This window comes from Eumetopias jubatus, unplaced genomic scaffold, assembly GCF_037043125.1.
Source record: "Eumetopias jubatus isolate StellerSeaLion01/CBP00866 unplaced genomic scaffold, mEumJub1_p1.0 scaffold_4, whole genome shotgun sequence".
Classification (NCBI taxonomy): domain Eukaryota; kingdom Metazoa; phylum Chordata; class Mammalia; order Carnivora; family Otariidae; genus Eumetopias; species Eumetopias jubatus.
In genome coordinates this window covers 4,470,741-4,482,289 of record NW_028274810.1, presented here as the reverse complement: position 1 = coordinate 4,482,289, position 11,549 = coordinate 4,470,741, and positions in this window count along the sequence as shown.

The following is an 11,549-nucleotide window of genomic DNA, read 5'->3' as shown; positions in this document are numbered from 1 at the left end:
GGCTGCAGAAGGCGAATATAAACTTTCTGCCCGCGCCGGGGCTCAGCGGCCGCCCCCAAGTTCCCGGGAACCCGCGGGCACGCACATCCAACGACCCGCGGCGACTCCCGGCCCTAAGGGAGACCCCAAGTGGGAGCGCAGGGGTTGAAGCGGAGGTGGGAGCAGCGAAGACTCCCTGGGAGTTTTAACTCGGGTTGGGGTTGGCCACTCCCGCAGCAGACCCGGCAGGGGGAAGCTCAGCTCCTAATCTTTCACCCTTTAGGGGATCTTAAACTTGGAATCCAAGTTTGGCCTCCAGGGCTCCAAAGGGACAGGAACCAGCCCTGAGTTCCTCGGCAGCCGACTCCACGAACACAGACGACTAGACTCCACTTTTCTGTCAGCAAGCTCCGACACACCTCTTCAGCCACCCAAGGACTTGTCCCAAGTAGATCTGCGCATAGGAGCATGGGAAAACGAGTCCCGCGGTGACGCCTGTTTGGAGGCTCTGAGTTCTGAGAACTACAACTCCCACAAGGCTGCGCGCGGCGGAGTCCTTAGTTGGAAGTAATTCCTCCCCTGGGACAGCGGACCTCGCTCTTCAGCTCCAGCGGGTGCAAGTCTCCACGACTGGGTGGCCAATGTAATAGGAGTGAATCCGCCAGTTTCCCTGGCCGATAGGGTAGGAAAAGTGAAGACTGGGGTAGAATTGGGTGGCTGAGGGGAGTAATTTAAGTCTAAGGAGTGTAGATTTTCTTGAAGTCCTGGAAGGTCGCTGGGACTAAGAGCCCAGACACCCAACTTACTTAGTGATGACCATTTGCGAAGGGCGGCACTAGGCATTTTATATTTAATCTTCACTTACTATACCTCTTCTAAGTTTAAAGAGGCCTAAATTGTCGCAAACATGTAGAACTTTAAGCTCACTGATGTGTTTACTCATATCCAAAGCGTTTCTTGTGGAAAAATCCAGGTCTTGCCTGTGGGTGTCCCAGTGACTGAATACCTTAATTTACAACCCATAGCCGCCTGTTGGTCTGGTTTCTCTTGCATATAGGATTACCTCAAGCCTGTGTGCCAGGTCTTTGCAACAGGACACAATGGAACCAGCTGTGTCTATCTGAAGGCAAAAGTCAAGATGAGAGGAGGGACATTTGTGAGAAGAGTCTGAATATATGTCCTCTAACGAGTTCTTAAATCCTTCTGAATTCTAGTCCTGGATCAAGCTGGATCAAACCTGAAGACAACATAATTATGGAGTATGAGTCCTGACCTAGGTCTAAACTTGTTCACCAAGCTAGAATGTTATGAATGCCCTACTGTGGGGGAAGGGTCATTTTGGAACACCACACATTGTCACAGTTTTCCCACTAGCCTAGCCCATGGATGGACTCACTCCTCAGAGTCTTACTGTGCATCCTGATGTGATTACAAACCAAAAGCTGTTTTTCTATAGCCTAAATAAGGCATCAGGAGTGCCAGACAACACTGCTTCGGAAACCGTGTGATGAACTGTAATCCCAGTGGTTCGAGAGAGCTGTTCTCAACAGTTGAGCAGAAACATGGTACAACTTTCGTACAGAAGGGCCCTGAGCCCTGGGAGCTTTAGCATATCAGTGCAGCTTCAAGGCAATGTAACATTGGCATCTGGGTGCCAATACCTTCGCCAGTAATTGACAGGCCACCCTAGTCCACACCCTGCACTGTGGCAGCCTCAGCATCAATTTGTCAAGCATTATGAGCAGCACCTTTGACATGTATGAGCAATAGCAGCAGCTTGTCTGGACAGGACACATATATGTGGTCGGGGTGACTGTGCTGGGGATGCCTCAGCAGCAGATCTCTGCAGGAAGCCAGAGCAGGTGAGGTTGGAAAATGACAGATTCCATGTGGTAGTTGAGAGTACTGTTTGTCAGCACGTATAAGACAACTCTTGGGGAGTCCTGTAAATATTTAATATGTGATGTATGGTGATGCTGGTAGTGGTGGTAAACTGTAATTTAGAAGAAAGGCTAGAAATCCTGAAATCATGCTCCGGGGACAGCCCCAGGAGAGGAGGGAGGAGGTAGAAGAACTGAACTACTGTTGTGCCCCCAGGTTTTGCCATCAGGCAGGGATAACTTGGAACACCAGCCTTTCCCCACCAAATTGTGTACAGAGGGTTGCATTTAATATGATGCCAAAACTTGGTTTTAATCATGAGATTAGATAAGAAACAACCACATTCATTGTTTCTTCTGCAGTAGTGAGCACAGTGCCTGGCTTATAGTAAGTACTGCATAAGTACTTGCTGAATGAAATCGTAGGATATATCACAGGAATGTTGTTGAGGACATTGCCCATTTCATCACTTTTTGCTCCCTATGTAAATCTCCTCCTGAGAATTTTTTTTTAGAGCAATGTGATAGCATTAGAACAAGCATTGAAAAAATATGAAGATTACTTTTCCTTTATTTTTGCCTTAGTTGACAGGAGCCTAATTTCAAAACTACATCAAATATTAGGACCTAATGGCCAGTATAGCTGTGGTCTTTTCTTTCAGGGTATCACCCTGGATTGGAAGGAAGCAAAACTGGAGAATGGTCAGTTAGGAGGCTGTTGCAGCATTCTGGGTGTGAGTTAACAGGAGAGAGAGGGAGGAAGGAGTCAAGGATGACTCTTAAGTTGCTGGCTTGGGCAGCTTGCAGAGGATGCCATTTACCTGGAAGGAGTTTGAGTGGAAGTTACCAGGGTAATTTTGAATATATATGTTATGAGGTACCTGTGAGGCATCTACGTAGAAATACAGTCTACACAATTGATTATATGGGTCCGGAGCTCAGAATGCGTTGGACTAGGAGTGTATACATGGGACTCTTCTGCAGTAGTTATTAATTGAAACAATAGGCATGGATAAGATGAATGGGGAGAGAAAGAGAGGGTGCTAGGAAAGGACTCTAGGAGCCCACCACTTAAGGGAAGGGCAGAGGGAGAGAAGCCTGAGAAGGAGAGTGGGAAGGAGCAGCACAGAGATGGGAAGAAGAGTTAGATATCAAGGAAGCCAAGAGAAGGAAGTTTCCAAGAAGGGAACAGACAACTGTCAGATGGAACTGAGGTGTCAAATAACGTATGGACTGAGTGTCCATTCGATTTAACAACTAAGTAATTTTGGGTCATTTTAGTGAGAGCAGTTTCAGGGAAATAATGGGGTGGAAATTAAAGTGGGCAGCAAATGGGCAGTCAGTATAGGCATCTTCAAGAAGCTTAGCTGAGAAGAGAAGGTGAACCAGTATAGTGGCTGGAGGTGTTTGGTTCATGAAATTAAGGGAGAATTATCTTGACCATGGGAGAAGTTTGTATAGTTGACCCTTGAACAACAGGGGTGTGCACTTATACGTGGATTATACAGTATGGTAAATGTGTTTTCCTTATGATTTTCTTTTTTTCTACCTTAACTTGATTGTAAGAATATGGTACATAATACAAATAACATACAAAATATGTATTAATTGACTGCTTGTGTTTTCAGTAATGCTCCTAGTCAAGAGTAGGCTATTAGAAGTTAAGTTTTTGGGGAGTCAAAAAGGTTATACGTGGATTTTCGACTGCAGATGCTGGGAGAGAGGGGCTGGTGCTCCTAACACTGTGTTGTCCAAGGATCAACTGTACATATGTTTAAATGTCGATAGAAAGAAGGCTCTAGATAAGGAAATATTAAAAATGTAAGAGACAGGGTAATAGATCGAGTGAAGTGCTTGGAAGTGTAGGAAAAGATGAAAAATGAACTTAGATGTCATAGCCTCAGAAGGAGAAAATACATATTTTCCATGTTGACAGGAGGGAAAGTAGAAAGACTAGATATGAATGAAGTTACATATATAGTGTGGAAATTAGAGGGTTTTTTTTTCCTTTAATGGTTTTTTTTCTATAAAATCAGGATGTGTGTGGGAGGGGTGCTGGGCTTGATGCTTTTGAAGATTTGAGGACTATGGAAAAGTGAAATATTCACAGTATATACAAGAGTGGGTAATGAATAGGTAACTAAATACTTTTCTCCAACTGCATGGCACATCAGAGTCACCTGGGGTGTTTGTTAGAACGCAGGTTCCAGAGCACCAATGTGTCTTACTAGATTGGGGTGGGGCCAGGACTCTGCATTTTAAACAAGCATCCCAGGTGATTCTGATATAGGAGCTCTTCAGATCACACTTTGAGAACTACTGATGAAGAGTCTAAGAGGGCATTGTTTTAGTATGGGGGGATTTCTTATAAAAATGGAAAAAATTTGCCAGTGGAGAGGAAACAAGACCAAAAGGAATCACTGATAGAGCAAAATCCCTCAGGAGGTGGGAGAAGCTGTGATAAAGAAAGGAGGAAGGATCAGCCTTGGACAGGAGAAATGTCACCAGTTAAGATCCAATTAAGATCAGCCATAGGGGCATCTGGGTGGCTCAGTCGGTCAAGGGTCTCCTTTTGGCTCAGGTCATGATCTCAAGGTCCTGGCATCAAGCCGCGCCCCCCAATCCCAGCTCATCAGGGAGTCTGCTTCTCCCTCTCCCTCTGCCCCTCCCCCTTGCTCATATGCACGCTCTCTCTCTCTCTCTCTCTCTCTCTCAAATATATAAATAAAATCTTAAAAAAGAAAAAAAGATCAGCCATAGACAGAAGGGTTATGTCTTTCATTAAGGGTCACCTCTTCCATTAAGATAGGAAAGAAGGAGGTAAAGATACACATCGAGGCAGATAAGATTGACAGTTTCACCTCCAACAGATTATTTCCCATAGTGATCTCTCCAACAAGCTTGGAAAAGAGAAAAACTATCAGTAATAACAATAATAATGTCAATTATGTATTATATTATAAATATATAATATAATTATATAATTATAGGTATATAATTATAATTGGATTGTGGGGTAGTTTGAATTAGAACTCCTGCCTCTGTAACATCTGGACCTACAATATGAGCCACAGATTATACTGCTAAACTTATATTGGGGAGGGGTTAGTAATTTGTGTGCTATAGAGCATGGGTGATATCCCTTCAACATGTGAGACTAGAACATTAGTTTTCCTTCGTGACTTCTCACCAGTAAGTCTCTTTCTTCCTATTATTACTTCACTGATTGACGGCTTCCTAACTTATTTTCTTGAATATCATTTAGAACTCTTCCTGTTGCAAGTGGCAGAAAACTTGATTCAGGCTGGTTTAACAGGAAAAAAGAAAAAAAAAAAAGGAATCGATTAGCCCACATTATGGAAAACTTCAGAACTGCCTCAGGCTTAGCTGGGTAGAAGTGCAGATAACATTGGTTTCTAATTAAAAAATGAGCAGAAGACATGAATATACATTTTCCAAAGAAGACATACAGATGGTTTCCGGTTTCTTTTGCGGCCTCCAGCTTCATCTCTCACTCCGTTGCTTTTATCCTCAAACTGGTGATGGCTAGGCTGCCCCTGGGTGGCACGGTGGCCATGATGGTTTCACTCCTCCCCACTCAGCTTAACAGGAAATGATGAGCTTTTTCCCCACCTCCATGCGAACAGAAATCCTGGGCCTCAGAATCATTTGCCAGATTTGGAACACATGCTTAATTCCTGAACAAACCATTTCTGACCATCCCTGGAGTTGAAGGGGAAGTCAAACCCTCCCAAACCATGTGAGCCATGAGGGGTGCAAGCAGTTCTTCAAAGGAGCTTAGAGAACTGTTCTTAGTAGAAAAGGGAGAATGGGTGATGAGGGGACACAACAGATGCCTTTCATGCCTTTCTCCCAGCTTTCCTCCTCTCATGAATCAACCCCCTGTGCACGGTGTCCGGGGCTCACAGTGAGGTTGCTCACCTTTCAGCAGAGAGAGGTGGGCTTAATAGTCTCTGTAACTCTTACGACTCTAATGAGGTATGTCTACCTCTACGTCTGTATTCCTTGTTTAAACACGTTTATTGGCTCCCCATTGCCCAGGGAATGATTCACAGCATCAGTGTTCAGTGGTCCACTACTCTAGTGTCCGTGCTGTTTTATAGTCCTGGAGTACTGGTATTTCTCTTGGTGTCATACAGTTGTTTTGGAATTTAAAAAAATCTCAATCATTTCTGTCTTGAGACATACCAGAGATAAGCTTCATTAAAATTTTGAGTCAAAATATAGGTGAGCTTGTTTAGAAAGCTGTCTTCTATACTTCCACAAGCTTCAAGCAAAAGAAGAAAGTAGCAACCACCAAAGCAAAGCTTCTAGTGCAGAAATAATTCTTGTCTATTACAAAGACTTTCCAACAAATGGAATGTGAACAGAGCACTATTGATAGATACAGCGTCTCTCACACTGTCCCCATCCCTGTGATAGACATGCTTATCTATGTCTCCTTTTCCAAAGAAAGCTTGGGTCTGGCTTCCCCTATTCTTTTTCTGGAGGCTCCTTCTCCTGTTTCTGCCTGTAATATTTTCATTGAACAAGAACAACTGGTAGACTGGAATCTTTTTTTTTTTTTTAAAGATTTTATTTATTTGAGAGAGAGCACAGAGAGAGAGTGAGAGGGAGAAGCTGGTAGAATGGAATCTTAAAGCAAATTCATTTTTGACGCCCACTGTCTCTTTACATCTGCACCAAGCGGCGATCTCTTTCTTACCCCTAAAAAAGACAAAGGTTGTCCCTCGGAGGTAATAAAAGTACTCAGTCACTTTTTGAGTTACAATATAAAATGGCAATCAGGAATTAAAATGGCAGTCCCAGAGAAGAATTAGACCTTGAACCTTGAAATTTCTCCCTTCCTCCAGCTTGGGCTGACTGTAGGCTAGAAGTCTGATGATTGAAGGTGAGGAAGAGAAGAGTTCTTGGCTTCTTCTCTTTCTTTCTCTCAAGTTCCTTCTTCTCTTTTTCCATCTTACTAACCTGTTTCTGACCCCTTCAGGGTCTGGAGTTTGGGGAGGGACATTAGTAAAGGGGGATTAGGGAGGGGAATTAGCACAATTCTTGGTTGATCAGTACTGTGGAAATGATCAAACTGGTGCTATCTGGGGACCTTGAAGCTGGTTAAAGCTGGTTGCTCTCTTAGGGGCTTCCATGGGTTCCCAAGAGACCTTCCCTTTCCCCGCGTTTCTGCAGCCCAAGGTATCGAGCAGCAGTTCACCTCCAGCTCGCTTCTGCTGAGGCCCCACCCCTGCAGGAGGTCATTTTGAGCAGAGGCCAAGCAATCACACACTGACTCCCTCCGCCCCCCTCCCCAGGACCTCCTCTGGTCCCCTGGAAGAAAGCACCATTTGCCCAGGTGGACTCTGGGAGTGCAGCTGCTTCCTCACACCTCAGCCCTCTAGATTTATGTTTCTCAAGTGCATGCCTAGCAGCAGTCCTGTGTGCCTCAAACTTCCAGAGACATTCATTAAGCTCTGTAGGTGGTTCTTTCAAAGTCTTCCCCTTTGATTTGAGGTAAGGAGCAGATCTCCCTCTCTCTCTCCTCTTTCAGCCTTGGGGAGGAGGGTAGAATTCTTCACACCTGGTAGTTCTCTCCAAAGAAATCCTTTTTTTCAAAAGGCTTCCTTTCTCTGATTCAGTGGCCCTCTATGCCATCAGTGTGGGTGACAATTTAAGAGTTACCTGCCTCTCTTCCCCCACTTTTTACACCTACTTTGAAGATGTTTGTAGTTTGGTCCAACACATAGCTTTGGAATGTGCCTCAGCAGAGGCTTTCATTTTCACATCTTGTTACATCCCTAAAGCTCACTTTCATACCTCTACCTCAACAAAATCTTCACCATCACCCCCAAGGTAGTCATTTTTTACTTCACTAAACTGTTAGGCGTGGATCTTCATGCCATTCACATGGCACTTATTTTCTACCTTGTATCGTAGTTACAGGCATATTTTGGAGATATTGCAAGTTCAGTTCCAGACCCCCTGCAGTAAAGCAAGTCAAATGAATTTTGGGGTTTCCTAGTGTGCACAAAAGTTATTTTCACACTGTACTGTAGTATATTAAATGTGCAATAGTATTATATCTTTAAAAATGCACATAACTTAATTTAAAAATACTGCTAAAAATGTTAACCATCATCTGTGCTCTCGCAAGGTGTAAACTTTTTTCTGATGGAAGGTCTTGCCTCATTGTTATGGCTGCTGACTGATCAGGGGTGTGGTAGCTGAAGGCAGGGTGGTTGTGGCAATTTCTTAAAATAAGACAACACTGAAGTCTGTCACATCGATTGACTCTTCCTTTCTCTGTAGCCTGTGATGCGGTTTAATAGCATTTTACCCATAGTAGGACTTCTTTTAGAATTGGAGTCAATGCTCTCAAACCCTGCTGCTGCTTTATGAATGAAGTTTATGTAATATTCTAAATCCTCTGTTGTCATTTCAACAGTCTCCACAGCATCTTCACCAGGAGTAGACTCCATATCAAGAAACCACTTTTTTTGCTCATCCTGAGAAACAACTCTGCATCCCTTCAAGTTTGATCATGAGATTATAGCAATTCAGTAACATCGTCAGGCTCTACTTCTAATTCTCATTCTCTTGCTATTTCTACCACACCTTCGGTTACTTCCTCCACTGGAGTCTTGAACCCCTCAAGGTCATCCTCGAGGGTTGAAATCAACTTCTTCCTCTTAATGTTGACATTTTGATCTCTTACCATGAACCATGAATGTTGTTAATGGTATCTAAGATGATGAATATTTTCCAGAAGGTTTTCCATTGACTTTGCCCAGTTCCATCAGAGGAATCACTATCTGTGGCAGCTATAGCCTTATGAAATGTATTTCTTAAATAATAGGACTTGAAAGTTGAAATTACTCCTTGACCCATGGGCTGTAGAATGAATGTTGTGTTAGCAGGCATGAAAACGGTGTTAATCTTGTTGTACATTTCCACTGAAGCTTTTGGGCACCAAGGTGCATTGTCAATGAGCAGTAATATTTTCAAAAGAATCTTTTTTTCTGAGCAGTAGGCTTAAAATATTCAGTAAACCATGTTGTAAACAGATATGCTGTCAGCCAGGCTTTATTTTTCCATTTACAGAGCATGGGCAGAGTAGATTTACCATAGTTCTTAAGGGCCCTAGGATTTTCAGAATGGTAAATGAGCATCGGTTTCAACTGAAAGTCACCAGCTGTATTAGCCTCTAACAAGAGAGTCAGCTTGTCCTTTGAGGCTTTGAAGCCAGGCCTTGACTTATCCTCTCTAGTTATCAAAGTAATGGCATCTTCTTCTAAAATAAGGCTGTTCGTGTTTAGTGTAGTCACCTTCGTTAATTATTTTAGCTAGATCTTCTGGATAACTTGCTGTGGCTTCTACATAGCACTTGCTGCTTCATCTTGCACTTTTATGGTATGGAGATAGCTTCTTTCCTTAAACCTTATGAACCAATCTCTGCTAACTTCACACTCTTCTTCTGCAGCTTCCTCACCTCTCTCAGCCTTCATAGAATTGAAGAGAAGTAGGGCCTTGCTCTGGATCAGGCTTTGGCTTTCAACATGCCCTCCTTACTAAGCTTAATCATGTCTAACTTTTGATTTAAAGTGAGAGACATGTGATTCTTTTTTTCACTTGAATATTGACAGGCCATTGTGGGGTTATTAATTGGCCTAATTTCAGTATTGTTGTGTCTCAGGGAATAGTGAGGCCTGAAGAGAGGGAGAAAGATGGGGGAATGCTCAGCAGGTGGAGCAGTCAAAACCCATACAATATTTATAGATAAAGTTTGCCATCTTATATGGGTGTGGTTCATGATGCCCCAAAACAATTACAATCATATCATTAAAGATCACTGACAATGGATCACCATAACAAATATAATAGTAATGGAAAGGTTTGAAATACTGCAAGAATTACCAAAATGTGACAGAGAAATGAAGCAAATGCTGTTGGAAAAATGACACCAACAGACTTGGTTGATGTAGGGTTGCCGCAAACCTTCAATTTGTAAAAACAAAACGTCTGTGAGACACAATAAAATGAGGTGAGCCTGTATTTATGTATGCTTATTTCCACCAAAAATTGGTAAGTTCCTTAAAGGGAGAGACCATGCATCTTTTGTTTTTATATCACTAAAGTCTTACACATAATGTGTGGATATTATTTATCATATCCAACAAACAGATTGTTCAATATTGCTTGTATTATAAAGTCTTGGAAGGCAGGCAATATCTTCAGTTCAACCCATGTTTATTGAATATGTGCTGAGTTTCAAGCACTGTGCCCAGTAGAGGATACAGGCATAGACAAGACATAGCCCCGAAAAAAAAAAAAAAAAAAAAGACATAGCCCTGTCTAGGAGGAGCTCACAATTATCAGAGGAGGCTGGTATATTACAAAGAAATTACATGAATCCCCAGTAAACTTGTAAAGGCTGTGCACAGGAGGGAGTGGTTAACTCTAACTAGAAGGCTCGGGGAAGTCTTCATGAAGTTGGAACTATCTGAAAAATTTTTAAATAGAGCTATAATTTACATATTATAAAATTCACCCTTTTAAAGTATACAATTCAGTGATTTTTAGTATGTTCACAAAGTTGTGCAAACATCACCACTAATTCCTGAATGTATTCATTATCCCCAAAGGATATCTCAAACTTATTAGCAGTCACTCTCCATTCCTCCCTTCCCCTAGCCCCTTGCAACCACTGATCTACTTTCTCTATGGATTAACCAATTATAGACATTTCATTTAAATGGAATCATATAATATGTAGCTTTTTGCGTCTGGCTTATTTCACCTAGCATAGTGTCCTTAAGGTTAATTCACATTGTAGCACATATCAGAATTCCCTTCCTTTTTAAGGCTGAATAATATTCCATTGTGTGTAAATACAGCTTCACCCATCAATAGGTTATTTCCATTTTTTGGCTGTTGTTAATAATACTACTACAAACATGGGTGCACAATTATCTGTTCAAGTCCCTGCTTTCAGTTCTTTTGGGTGGATATGCAGAAGTGGAATTGCTGGATCATATGGTAGTTTTATGTTTAACTTTTTTGAAGAACTACTGTAATATTTTCTACAGCTGCTACACCATTTTACATTCCCACCAGTAAAGCACAAGTGGTCCGATTCCTCCACATCCTTGACAACCCTTATTTTCTGTTTTGCTTTCATTTTTGTTTATTTATAATAACCATCTTAATGAATGTGAAGTGGTATTTTATTGTGGTTTTAGTTTGCATTTCCCCAATAACTAGTGATGTTGAGCATCTTTTCATGTGCTTATCGGCCATTTGCATATATTCTTTGGAGAAGAATATATACAAGTCATAAAGTCCATTTTTGAATTCTGTTGTTTGGGGGGTTTTTTGTTGTTGAGTTGTAGGAGTTCTTTATATATCCTGGGTATCAGTGCCTTATTAGATATATGAAATATATAATATATAGAAATATGAAAATATTTTCTCGCATTCTGTGGCTTATTTTTTCACTCCGTTGATAATGTCTTTTGATACATAAAAGTCTTGAACTTTGATGAAGTCCAATTTATTTTTTTTTCTTTTGTTGCCTGCACTTTTGGTGTTATATATAGGAGTCACTTTTGAAATGCCACTGTGTTTGGAAGAACAGTGCATTGTAGTTAGTCATAAGAACGTGTGCATAAATGTGTTGGTCAT